Here is a 13376-nt window from a genome sequence, read left to right as displayed (position 1 = left end):
CTATTACATACCTTTTATAATAGAAATCACACAAAACATGCGCAGACTTACCTTTTCCGTCTTTCGTCAGCCTTTACACGTTTCTCAAGGCATATCTTATCGCAATCGCCATCCCAGGTTTCAAAGACTTAAGAACTTGGTATTGGAACTTCCCGTTCTGCGGGATGTGATAACTCTTCCACCATACTACGACTTTATATACTTGTTCCCCGACCATTGATTTACTCATTAATCCGTCGCTATCGCAATTCATGAATCTCACTAACATATAACTCTCCACCACATCCAATATACGATTAACTACAACTAGGCTTCAAATCGAATTAACTGCATCCATACCTTATCGACTCTACTCTATATCGCATATCATGAGTCCTCTTGGCCCACTCAACGTCGCTTATTGCAATGTCGCAATACCGCTCATCGTAGTTGCTAAGGACCAAGGTACATCTCCCATGGATATTTGCGATGTGAGATTCAACAGTGATCCTCCACTGTTGATCCAATCACTCGATCCAACGGTCAGTAATGGTCTCACATATCGCAATCGCAATTCCCTTAACGCTGATTCATTCGTTCACGTGACAAGTTGTGATGCGATATTAATAGCTCCGTTCTATGCCACTTGATCTCGTCTGTTGATCTGTTAGATCCAACAGCCCCTGTGTATTAAGGCTTCACTCCTCTGTTCTTCCTTTTTACTTGGATTTACACCATTCTTTAGTGTTCTTTGTGGGTTTAGGGTTTCTTCGATGGTTCCCATCCTTCCGCTGTTCTGCCGCGCGACTCCCTCCTGAGCTTAATTCTGTGAGCTGTTTAATCACTGTCATTCTTGGCTATTACTTTGATCCTACAATCAGTTCACACTCCATTACGATCCTCTGTCTCATTCTTATTCACTGTGTATTCTGCCGAACTCTGCCTACATACATATATTATACAGAATCTCTAATACACACAGAATTTATCATTCCATATTGAATCACACACTTACACACTCAGAATCGAGTTCTCTGTATATAAACATATAAACAAATGATTACATATTGAGACTCTCTGTCCCTTTCTAGCCTGATTCTTCTAATTAGTGGCCTCTGTTTACAATCTGCCCGTAGGCTTACAGTCACCCTCTAATTAGCTTGGTTATCTATCCAACCATCCAACCTATCCAACCATTGACTTTGCCTTTAAGGCTTACATTTATACAAAAGGATTCTAAAACCAATTCCTATTTTAGATCCATAAACTCCTCAACAAAATCCTAAAATCTCTTCCTCATCCCTAAGGATCCTCCCTAATCCTCAAAATCATGAACTAACTCATAATATGAGTTTTACAATTAATTATCAAATCCCTCAATCTCTCAACTATCCTCAATGTCTTATATTCTCCTACATTCGATAATATTTACAAATATGTCTCACAATATTCAATTAAATCCTATTCTCATTAAAATCACTCAAAAGCCTAAATAATTACATTAATTCACACTTAGGAAACCAACTTCCTTTGAAACACAAGACCCCATATGTCTACTAAAATACAACGATATTATTGGGCTGAATGCTCCTGCATCACTAAGTACCCTTGATACATGTTTGGATTCTTACTTTCATGAAATTTCCCTCTTGGAGAAATATGTCTTTCATCATGTTCGAGAGTATCTTTGAGCCATAAAGGTATTTTCCTTGAGGTAGAGGGATCACCAAGAGATGGATCAACGGGATCCATTGGGCCTTCAACATCGGGCATAGGCTCATCTACCGAATGTTCATCCCGCTTTTCTGTAGCATCATCATTATCCTTCCTTGGAATGGGGAGATATTTGGCTTTCCCAAGGGAAGTGTCTTCATCGAAGGTGACATCATGGCTTACTTCCACATATCTTTGACCAGGCACATAGATTTTATATGCCTTTGAATTTTCACTAGTGCCCAAAAATGTATCTTTCTTCCGAGATGCTTCCAACTTGTTTCTTTTATATTTAGGCATATGAAAATACACGGGACAACCAAATATTCTAAAATGAGAAACATCATGTTTCTTACCAACGAAAACATCTTTAAGTGTCTTGAAATCGAGTTCTTGATGCAAGCTCCTATTTTGAACATACTCAAAAGTGTTGGCAACTTCTCCCCATAAGATATTCGGTAGACCTTAACCATGGAGCATGGCATGGGTGGCTTCCATGATTGTTTGATTCTTCCTTTTAGCACCTCCATTTTGCTCAGGAGTGTATGGAACTATTGTCTCCCTCTTAATGCGAACCTCTCTGCAAAAGTCATTGAATTAGATTGATTCATGTTTGGTTCCATTGTTGATACTCAATATTTTGATCTTCTTCCCTGTTTGATTTTCCACCAAGGCTTTAAAAGAACATAACCATTTGAACACTTCATCCTTCTTCTTCAAGAAATAGATCCATGTTTTGCTAGAGAATTCATCCATAAAAATTGTATAGTATAAGTATCCTCCCAATGATGTTATGGGTAACATACCAGATAGGTCAGAACAGACCAATTGGATAATATCGGTAGTTTGGCTTTCACTTGAAGGGAATGGTCCCCTTGAAATTTTCCCAACTGCACAACCTTGACAAACTCCTTCATGATTCATGTTGAACTAGGGCATTCCTGTGACCATCTTCATTACCCTAGGTAAGGCTTTGTAATGAAGGTGGGCTAATCTTCAGTGCCATAATTCAGATTGAAAATAAGTATTGCAAGTCAAGGCCCCAAATGACTTCCTCCAACTTGATAGATACCATCAACCCTAAATCCAAGTGTGAATGCATCTTTATGGTTTCTTTGCCCAATATATAACTTTCCATCAATGAATGCTACCTTAAAGCCTTTATCTTCCTTCGCAGAAATAGACACCAAGTTCTTCTTCAAATTGGTCACATACAATACTTATTGTAGATGAATGGTTTGACCTTGATTCAAGTGAAGAGTGATAGTACCTATCCCTTTCACAGGGTAGGTGGAATTATCTCCAAGTATGATCTCCAAATTAGTCTCCTTTTTAATCAAATTTGAGAGGGGCTCTTTGTACCTAGTGAAGTGCCTTGAGGCTCCACTATCAACCAACCAATGATCCAAAGTATCTGGAGGATAGGCAGTAGATAGAGTGGAAATAAGATAAAACTCATTTTGTTTTTCTACAACATTACTTTCGTCATACCTAGAATTTCTTGTCCTTTTGGGAGGTCAACCATTTCCATATCGCATAGTGGGATCATTCCTCTTTCCTTTATTCTTGAACTTGGTGTTCCTTTAATTGTCATTGATTTTGAAATTGTTGTTGTTATTGTCATCATCCCTTGGAGAATCCTTCTTGTGAGGAAAATCTCTAGCATAGCGGTCAAACCTATTATAATTGTACCACCTTCCTTTTATTCCTTCTTTGAATCCTTGCCTGAATCCTTGACCCTGTCTCCTTGGACTATAATTATTTTTCCTCTTATCATGTGTGGAGAAAGTAGTATGATCATTTCATTTGAAGGATTTTCTCTCTCGATCATCCTCATCTCTTCTTGAGTGCATCTAGCCAATAATTCATCAAAACTAGGAATAATGTCATTGTTGAGAATGGTGGTGTTAAACACATCCCATGCTCTTGAAAGACCTCCAAGTGCAATGAGATTGATCTCCCTATCATCAATAACTTCTCCAATAGATAATATGCCATTATTAATTTGTGTTATTCTCATAAAGTATAAATGGATAGACTCCCCTTTATTCATCTTGATGTCCTTCAATTTGTTCTTAAGAAAGAGGATTTGATTTTCATTGTTTACTTTTAACATCCCAACCATCTTATCATACATCTCCTTAGATGCTCCCAAATCATAAATATCGACAACCAAATGCTTTTGAATGGAGTCTATGAAAATTATTTTAGCTTTGTCCTCACTTTTATTATACTTTGTTTTGCAGCAACAAGTGCATTTGAAGGAGGCTCCACCACTCTTCCCTACACATAGTCAATGGCATCATGCTCTTCCAAAGTCAAATCGAAAATCATATTCCATCCATGATAGTCAGATTTTCCCTTGAGCTTATACTTAGAATTGAAGTAATATGTAGTAGCCATTGAGGCTAGGCCAATAATCTTATCTAATAGGTCTCCCTTAGTGATTGATTTTCTCTCTCTTGCTTGGGATTTGGCTTCACATGTACTCAGATACCATGTTAATTTTAGATAACAATGGTATGTTATATTCTTAGCACAATTACTTCAATGTTCCTATAGCATCCCAATGACAATTTCCAATTTAGTTTTCTAATAACAATCACCTTAACCATAAATCACATTGACAATAACTGTAGATAGAACATGAATAACAAAAATGTAGAAGACAAGCCAAGACAAGAGGACAATAGAGTTGGTAGATGCTAGGGAAAAACCCCAATGTAGGGAAAACCCTTTGATCATTATATCAAATGTTTAGTAGAGAGAGAGTACAAAAAGTCAAAGTTGACTTTCCAAATCAAAGTCAAAATAGCCCTGTCAAATCTGCAGTCAGTCAAATTCAACCCTAACTAGATTGTCAAAGATAGTCAGTGCAGCAACAAAACTTCCCCTTTGAATCTCAGTCATAGGTAGTCAAACTCGGCCTCTAGTAGTGGTCAAAGTCAGCCCCAAATAGTTATACAATTTGCGATAAAACTTGGTCAACCTAAATTCAAGCCTATAGTAAAATAGGTTTGTAGTCAACACAGGTCAAATAGACCAGAAAATAATGATTTTTGTGCCAATCAATACAGCCTAATCAAATAGAGTCAATCCCTCAAAAATCACAGTAAAACTTGGTCAACCAGTCCCTAGTCAATGTTGGTCAAAATTCAGTCAACTCCTGAAATTTTGGGCCCTGTACTTCTGTTTGAACTTTGTCCTCCTTGTGACACGTGTGAGAGAAAGAGAATGCAGAAGAATGGGTGTGATGATGATGCCAAATGAGGTGAGAAGTCACTTGTATTTATATAAGTGATTGAGGGTGAAGTGACATGTCTCTCGGGCTTCATGAGCCTACATGATGATGTGGTTCACCTGAACAATTTACACATGTGTGGGAATAAATTCAAAAAAACAATTATGCTTATCCAAATTAGATGATATTTAGATCAATTTTGGTCCTCTCGAAAAGAGGAATTCAATGCAATCATCATTTCCATCAAATGAGTTTTCCAAAGTGGAATTTGGCCCTAGTTTCCAATTTTAACAGTTACTCTACATGGAAGGTTTGAGGATTCAATGGGAAAATTTGAAAATGGAGCATGGACACCCTTACCAATTTTTGGAGGTTTTGCTATGACTCAAAACAACTTCTCAAATTGAACCCATGCCACAATAATCTCCATGAGTTTGATTCTTTACCAATGTTCATTTTTTAATGAATGTGATTCTTGAGCCAATATTCATGCACAAATTCGACATTATATATTCTCCTTCATGGTAGTCCAATTTTAGGAGCTTCAATGAATCCTATAAGGACCATGTGCTCTATAATATTTGGCAACAAATGTACAAGCATTAATATAGACATGTTGAACATGTATTGGATCATTCCTTAAAAGTCACACATCTACTTGGCCAATAAATGAGTTCTAATAACTAACTAATGCATAAATATGTTTCACTAGCATACCATATGCAATCACTTCACATATGAGTGTATACTAAACATGAGTTATATTTTGTATCTATAAAAACATTTCCCATGGAATATATTAGATAATTATATTTCTAAAATTGAAAATTGTTTTAGAATAACTTGCTGAAGGTGAAAATAAGATTTGATATCTATAAAATTATATAATTTTTTAAGGTTTATTTTCACAATGTTTCATATCGTACATTTCCTTCTAGAGTTTAACTATGTAAGAAATTTGAAGTGTCTGATATCTCAAGAATACACTTTGCCCATCTTCAGGGACAAAGGAAGCTATATATTGGTAACTCAAAATGTTGGACATTTCAACTTTCTTACACAATTAAACTCTATAAGGAAACATGTTATATAATTTTGTTAGTAAAATTTCGTCTAGCAAATCTATATCAAATTTAATACATTCAAACTTCCTTGTTAAAAATTTAATTTTCATGATTATGTTTTGTAATTAAATATCTTTAGGTTTTGGGTAGTATAATCATCAATGTGTTGGAAAAGTGTTTTACAATCTATTATGTAGTATGATGTTGACATAAATTGTTCATATTAGTTTTTAAAATAAACAATTATAAAAGGACCATAACAAAAATATATTTCATTATAAAAACAAAATATAATATTAATATCATAATTTTCATTAAAATATAATTTATATAATATAATTTTAAATTTGTATAGATTTATTTTAATTTTATGTATTAATTGTGCTTTTACTAAGTAATAAAAAAGATTAAATTTCAAAGGGTGTAAACCTTTCTCAAATTTTAAACTCTTAAAAAATATTTTAATATCATATTTCGTTAAAATAACACACACACATACATTACTAGAGGAGTAAAAGATAATGTATTTGTGGCTAGAGCTCTTATGGGAAGGGTTTTCGTAGTGGCTTCATGGAAACTAGGAATTTTTTGCGCTTCCTTCTTAAGCCTAGCTAGTTGAATGGATGTCTTCATATGAGGGATTGGGATAAATCCTAGCATTTTAACTAGAAATTTTTATGGTAGGCGCTAACTCAATATGGATGATGAATTGTTGCACTATGAGATAGTCCATGTTAGGTGAAGTATGTTTGGTGTCTAGAGGATTTTTATTCTAGTGTTTTTCCTTTTTCATGATAAAATCCTACGGAATATTTTTTACTAATATATATGGGCCCCTTGTCTCCTCCAAGGTAGCGCTGTCCTCCTCCTCTCTAGGATGAGTGTGAGTTCTAGAGAATGTGGGAATTTTGATGCCCTCCCAAATCAAGGGTAGTAACTTATCGCTTTACTCTTCTAAGCATGCAATTCCCCACTTGCCTTATGCTCAATTGTGATGATTCTTGAACATAGGAGATTGGATATAAGGGTGGAAGTTTCACCTAAGTCTTCTAGTGAGGCCCACATTAAGCGGTGTATAAAGGCCACAAAGGAAAAAAATCCTATGGTGGTAAGTCAAGATGTGAGAATGGAGGAAATTTTGGCCTTTCTAACATTTATTCATTCAATTTTGGTTGGTTGATTTTATGGAAAAGTGGTAAGGAAGGAATATTTAGCATAATGGTTGGAGAATAACTTGAAACTGGAAATTTCTTCCTATCTTATCTTGCACATTCTTTCTCGGTGTTGGATCTATTATTTTTTATCTTTTGGAGTCAATTATGAAAGGACTTTTTGTAAACCTTGGCCTTGGGGTTTGTATGGTTTGGTTCTCCAACATTAGTGGATGGACTTTGACGTATGTCTAGCTTCAATGTCCACATAAAAGGTATTGGAAATCCTTCCAGGATTATTATTAGTAATTTGAAATAAAGGCCTATTGAGTGTTATTGGTAACAAGCTTGGGCTTTTCATCGACCTCAAGCCCACTTAGAATTCTTCATTTGATTGAATAAGGGCTTGGTTCCAAGTAGAAGTTGACCTCAATGATGGACTCATAGGTGTTATAGACATTTTTGTGCCTTACAGCTATAAGCATGAAATGTCCATAATCCAAGGGATCCAAAGTCCCTAAACATGTTGTTCCTACTCCTAGAGGAACAAGGCCAGCAAACCACAACAATTCACAGAAGTTCTCCACCAGAAACTGCTCAAAAACAAGTCAATTCAGGATCAATTCAGAAGCTCCACTAGCTGCCTGCGTTGAAATGCAGAGGCTACACTGGCTAGTTGCATTGCAACACAGGTAGAAGCACTACCAGGGTGCGTTGAGCGGGAAATGACAAATGGAAGGGTCCTTTGTGCGAGGTGTAAAGACTGTGGAAGCTTCCAGAATATTCCTCCATGACACTTGCCTTGCTGAGTTCGACTAAGTGATGAGTAAGAGGCTCTTAGTCTCCAAGTGGAAGCAAGAACTGACAGAGAGAGAGGACACTAGTCAGATCTCAAGCTGACTCATCCTCTCTCCAAACATCTATATATGGATCTCTCCTCCATGAGATCTAGAGGCTGGAATTTTGTTATTGCTAAGAATTGCTGTTGGTTTGAGATTGAGATCATTGGATGCTTAATGCTTTGAAGGGAGGTGAAGAGAGGATTTCATTCGCTGGGAGGTAGATGCTGGATTGGAACTCTCTTGGTTGTATCTCCTCCTGAACCTTGTTATTTCATTAATAAATCTATCTTGGTTTCTCCTATATGCTGATGTGTCTTTGATGTATGATTGCATTAGTATGTTTAGTTTATTTCTAATCCTGAACTAGTTATGAATATGAATCTATGTCTTTGTGTAGTGTTCCCTTCTTGTGATCTTGCAGGAACCTGTTGAAGCTGGGCGAGCGAGAAGACAAGTAGCTGGGAGCTCTCAAAGAGAAGAGAAACCGGATCGAGGGACAAATGGAAGACACCGGTTAGTCCATCCATCTCTCTTCATTCTTAATTCATAAAGGAAGAATACTAGAATAGTTGTTTCTGTTTGTTGCTAAGGCACTGTCACACCTTAGGTGGATAGGATCGTCCTGCATAGGCATTTTTCCCCACAACAAATTGGCGACTCCACTGGGGAGATTTGTTTAGTCATTTTATTTGTGTTTCTATCATTGCTTGTTTCATAGACTCAAGAGCAGCAATCGAACTGCATCTGCTATTTTCAGATGCAAAGTAGACAGCTGCTGCTTTGATCCAATCACTGGATTTGTCTATGATCTGAACAATGAACTCACAAATGATTTGATGATCCTTTGTGATAGATCTTAGCCCTCCTTCAAATCATCCCTTTGATTGTACCTTGCTTGTTGCTTTTATTTGGCCTGAAACTGTAGATTAAATTGCAAACCGTGACCCAGAACCCAGAGAAGAACTCTCGTTTCTCTTTCAGCGCAGGCTCTGTGAAGAGACTCTGCATTTCAACGTAGTTCCCGTGAAGGCTACCTGCGTTGAAATTTAGTTTCCCTGTTATACAGCTGCGCTGAACCAACTTATGCCTTGTGCAGCTGGGGTTCTTTGCTCTGTTTTGCCTTGTTTTGATCTCTGATTTTTGCAGCCTGTAACCAGCATAGGTACCTGTCTGATAACCCCTTTTCTCTACTTAAATTCCGCCTCCTTTTGTACAAAAATACTGTGAGTGTTTTTATGTGTTTGTGGCGTCATTTACAGTTTTCCCTTTGCAAAAGTGAAATAGTCGACCTGTAGCCCTTGATTCAGATCTGTTGAGTGTGATCTTAGGAGAGAGTTCATTGGCTGTTTACAGTTGGTTATACATTTACTTTTGCTTTTGGTTTGAGTTTGTCTCTTTTAAGTGTCGAAAAAAATGTTCATTTCGAAAAATCGTAAAGTGTTGTATTCTCTTCTACCCTTTCTGATTTCGAAAAAGTAAACTTGTTTGTAGTTGTCATTTAAAAGCAAACTCAAAGTTGTACAAAAAGCTTTCTTTTTAGGCATCAATATTAAGAAAGCAGAAAACAAACACCTGCATTGTGCATTTGCATCTTGATAGTTTGCATGCTTGATTTAGGAAAAGTGCATTTAGAGTGTGCTGATTGCTTTTTGAGAAAAGATGGTGTCTTTCTTTTCCCTTTGTAGCTAGGATTTTCATTGTTGAAAAAGAGATAAAATTTGCTTATCATATTTTAGATTGCATTTAGGAGTTGTTATCTACATCTCGTGGTGAACCTCAAAAGGCAAACTTCTAAGAAAGATCAACATAAAATAAACTGAATGAACTTAATAACGCTTTGTAACATAACGCACAACATAGAGGTCTAGGCTAGAGACGTGTTCCGGCGTCGTAAAACCTGGTATCTGTTGGCCTCGCTGATGGTTGGGTGATTCCTCCAGAGGGACCAAAAGTGCCAGTACGGATTGTGCTCCCACGTACCGTCGCGTATATATTGGGAGACCCCTATAGGCTTAAAACCTTTATCCTTAGGAAGCCGTGTCGACCGCCCTACTGATCGCAATGCACCAAACACAGCATTCGGGAAGATTGACTGCCGTACCGTACAACGTATTCTGCAGTTTTGTGATTGGTTTGGCACACCCTCTGCCTAGATCTCCAGAGCAGTTCCTTTTGGCCTTTTTCAGACTCTATAACGGAAAAAGTCCATCCGAGCATTTGTCACTTCGGGCTCGTTAAAACATCGAAGGCGACTAGAGTCATCTTTTGTTTTTTCTCGACTCTTTAAAACTGAAAAAACAAGTTGTGTCTAAAAGCGTCTAAAATTCATTCAAATCGGAAACATACTTCCCTTTTTATTTTAGTTGATCAAGTAATCCGCAATCGTGGAAGAAAGTCAATTGAAACCCCGTCGTTCGCGGAGGCTTACGAGTCAACCGTCTTTGTCTCCAGAATCGAAATCAGTACGGACAAAGCGAACTCGTTTAACCGGTTCCAAATCTCCTCTTAAAGTTAGAACAAGTGTTCCGACGACATCGGAGGTTCCGGTTACTCCAAACATTTCTGGAATCCCTGCCTCTACAGAAGAAGTTCAACAACCACAGAGGGACAGTGATACTGATCCTAGTTTGAGAGTAAACACTTGTGTTACCGAACCAGTTCCATCAGTAACCGGTCCGGAGAGTCTTGCTCTTCAAACATCTGTCGCTGTCGATACCACCCCTTCTTCGGCACCAGAAATATTTTACGGACCTGACGGTCTTCCTCTTCCACCTGGTCTGATTGCGATTGAAGAAATTGTAGAAGACCCTCCAACAAGTACTCCAACTCACTTTGGAGTCGGGGTCACTCTATATCCTTCTTCAGAAGTTAGTCTACCACCAGCGGAAGTTCCTGTAGAATCGCTAGGGAATCTCTTGGATAGACTAAAAATGTCTGAACAACCGTCAACATCTAGGACTGTGGCACCTGACACAGCGACAGCAGAACTCCCTGCCGTCACTCCGACAATGTTCGCCGGCATACCATCTGTCCCAACTAGCTCTCAATAGCTGGAAGGAGCCCATTCAGGGGCTATTACGACAGTATGGTCTGTTCCTGTTTGTTCTTCCGGAATAATACCCGGCAACTCTTATGTTGAAACTCGACAAATTGATCCGTTTGGAAGTCAATTTGGGCAATCCGGCCCTCAAGGGCAAACAATCCCCTTCAGTGCTGGATCACCACCGTATGGGGGGCAGTATGCCCTTTCATTACCCCCTCCGGGAGGTTATCCATACGGGAGTTTACAAAAAAGTTCAGGTTACACTGGAATTACTTCATGTGGTTGGGTACCTATGCTACCTCAACAACCAAGGGTTGTGTATTCAATGCAGCAATGTGTACCTATGTCGAACATCCCAACTACACCGGCCATTGTGACAGTGTCGCAGGTTCAAACGCTGCCTGTTGTATGCCAACCTCAGATTTCTCAGGTTGTAATGCAACAGCCCCTTGACCCTGCGACTCAACCACAATCGCCAACCAGTGGGGCGACATAGGTCCAAACGGGTACAATTACCCCACACCTTGGTCCAACGGTTAGTATAGCGCAACAGCACATGGCTTCTCAACCATGGCTGGTGCAATACCAACAACCACAATTCCAACAAGTATACCAAGGTTCTGAATAGCAGATCTTTGCAAACAGTGGACAACCATACATTCAAAACGGTCAAAATCAACCATTTTACAATGGTCTTGTCCACCAACCTTACCAGTCATACCAGCATCAACTGCATTATGCTGGTATGCAAAGACCAACTGCTCAGGCGATCCCATCGTATCCTGGGTATGCTTCACCTAACCTGAGCCAGCAGTTACCATTCGTGGCAACTCTAGAGTTACCTGATTTACACCGGTTAACGAACGATCCAATTGCTTACGCCCCTTGGTGGCCAGCGATTCCACATAAACTTCCATAAGATATTCCTAAATTTAATGGAAATCTGGGTGAAGATCCATCGAATCACGTGATGACATATCATCTATGGTGTTCGTCAAACACCTTAAATGATGATTCGATAAGGCTTCGCCTCTTTCAGAGGACGTTAACGGGTCCAGCGGCTAAATTGTATATTGAATTACCTAGAGCTTCATTCGACAACTTCAGTGCCTTAGCCACAACCTTTTTAACCCATTTTCAATTACCGATAAGGTATGAAATGGGAACGGAGATCCTTACCAACTTCAAACAGACAACGGCCACTCACATATTTGATCATATACATGAGTGGCGACGTCGTCGTAGGATGGTAAAAACATACGTCCCCGATCAGCTATTAGCTGAATGGTTTATCAAGTCATTACTTCCAGCCATCACGGAATATGTGGCCAAGGGGGGAGTCGTAACAGAAGAGCAAGTTATAGCTCGTGCGCAATATCTGGACTTAGTCTATACTCAGTTTGGCACGCTCTACGACAAAATACCTGACGCCCCTAGACCGGAATTCTCAATTCCTCCTCCTCCTAAATCAAACAATGACTCTCACGCCGGCGATGGCGTGATTGGCACGACAAATGCGAAATTGACAAAGGCTACATCCAAGAAAGCCCGTAAGGTTTCAAATCAAAATGCAAAAGACGAAATTCTTGCTTCGGAAGTAAATGTCGTATCGACAGATAAGGGCAAAGAAACCAAACAACTAGGAAGCAAGAAGAAACAAAACAAAGGGAAGAAGAAGAAACAGGATGACTCATCACCTGAAAAAACTTCTTCAAACCCTCCTGGAAATAGGAAACCCCCCCCTTCAGGGTGTCAGATATGTGACGAGGATCATTGGACGAAAGAATGTCCATACAAAGCTGAGCTTAAGAAATTCTTTAAGAGTTCAAAAACCTCAGCAGTATTAACTGATCCGTTTCCAAATCCAGGAACAAATCTGGTTGATAGTGGAGATGCTTCCCCGTCTCAAGTGCCAATGTTGTCGGTTTCAAAACAGCAGAATGATGCTTTGATTTCGACTAGGAACAAAGATTACGGGAATCTGCAGCTGTCGAACAACAAGGATAAAGATCAACCGAGTAGTTCGACAACAACTTCGACAGAGGTTGTAACGCCACCAATAATACCTGAGTTAACAATAAAACCGCCGAAGGGAGTAGTACACAAGTCAACATTTAATCCTCGTGCTAGGGCAGCGCAACATTATAACATAGTGGAAGATTTGGCCCAATCGCCATCCGCTATGTCGACTCTTGAAGTACTACAGAATTGCCCATCCCAAAGGCAGGCTTTGTTATCAGCTATCGGTGGAGTTGACCCAAGGGATTCCAATCTTGTATCCTTCGATCATAAAGGATACGATCCTCAGTTACCAGCTCAACTAACTTTCCTTATTCAAGTGAA

This window comes from Pinus tabuliformis, chromosome X, assembly GCF_031772625.1.
Source record: "Pinus tabuliformis cultivar Carrire ecotype Pingquan chromosome X, CPIR1, whole genome shotgun sequence".
NCBI classification, from domain to species: Eukaryota; Viridiplantae; Streptophyta; class Pinopsida; order Pinales; family Pinaceae; genus Pinus; species Pinus tabuliformis.
The sequence above is the reverse complement of the archived record's forward strand: the minus strand, read 5'-3'. Positions refer to the sequence as shown.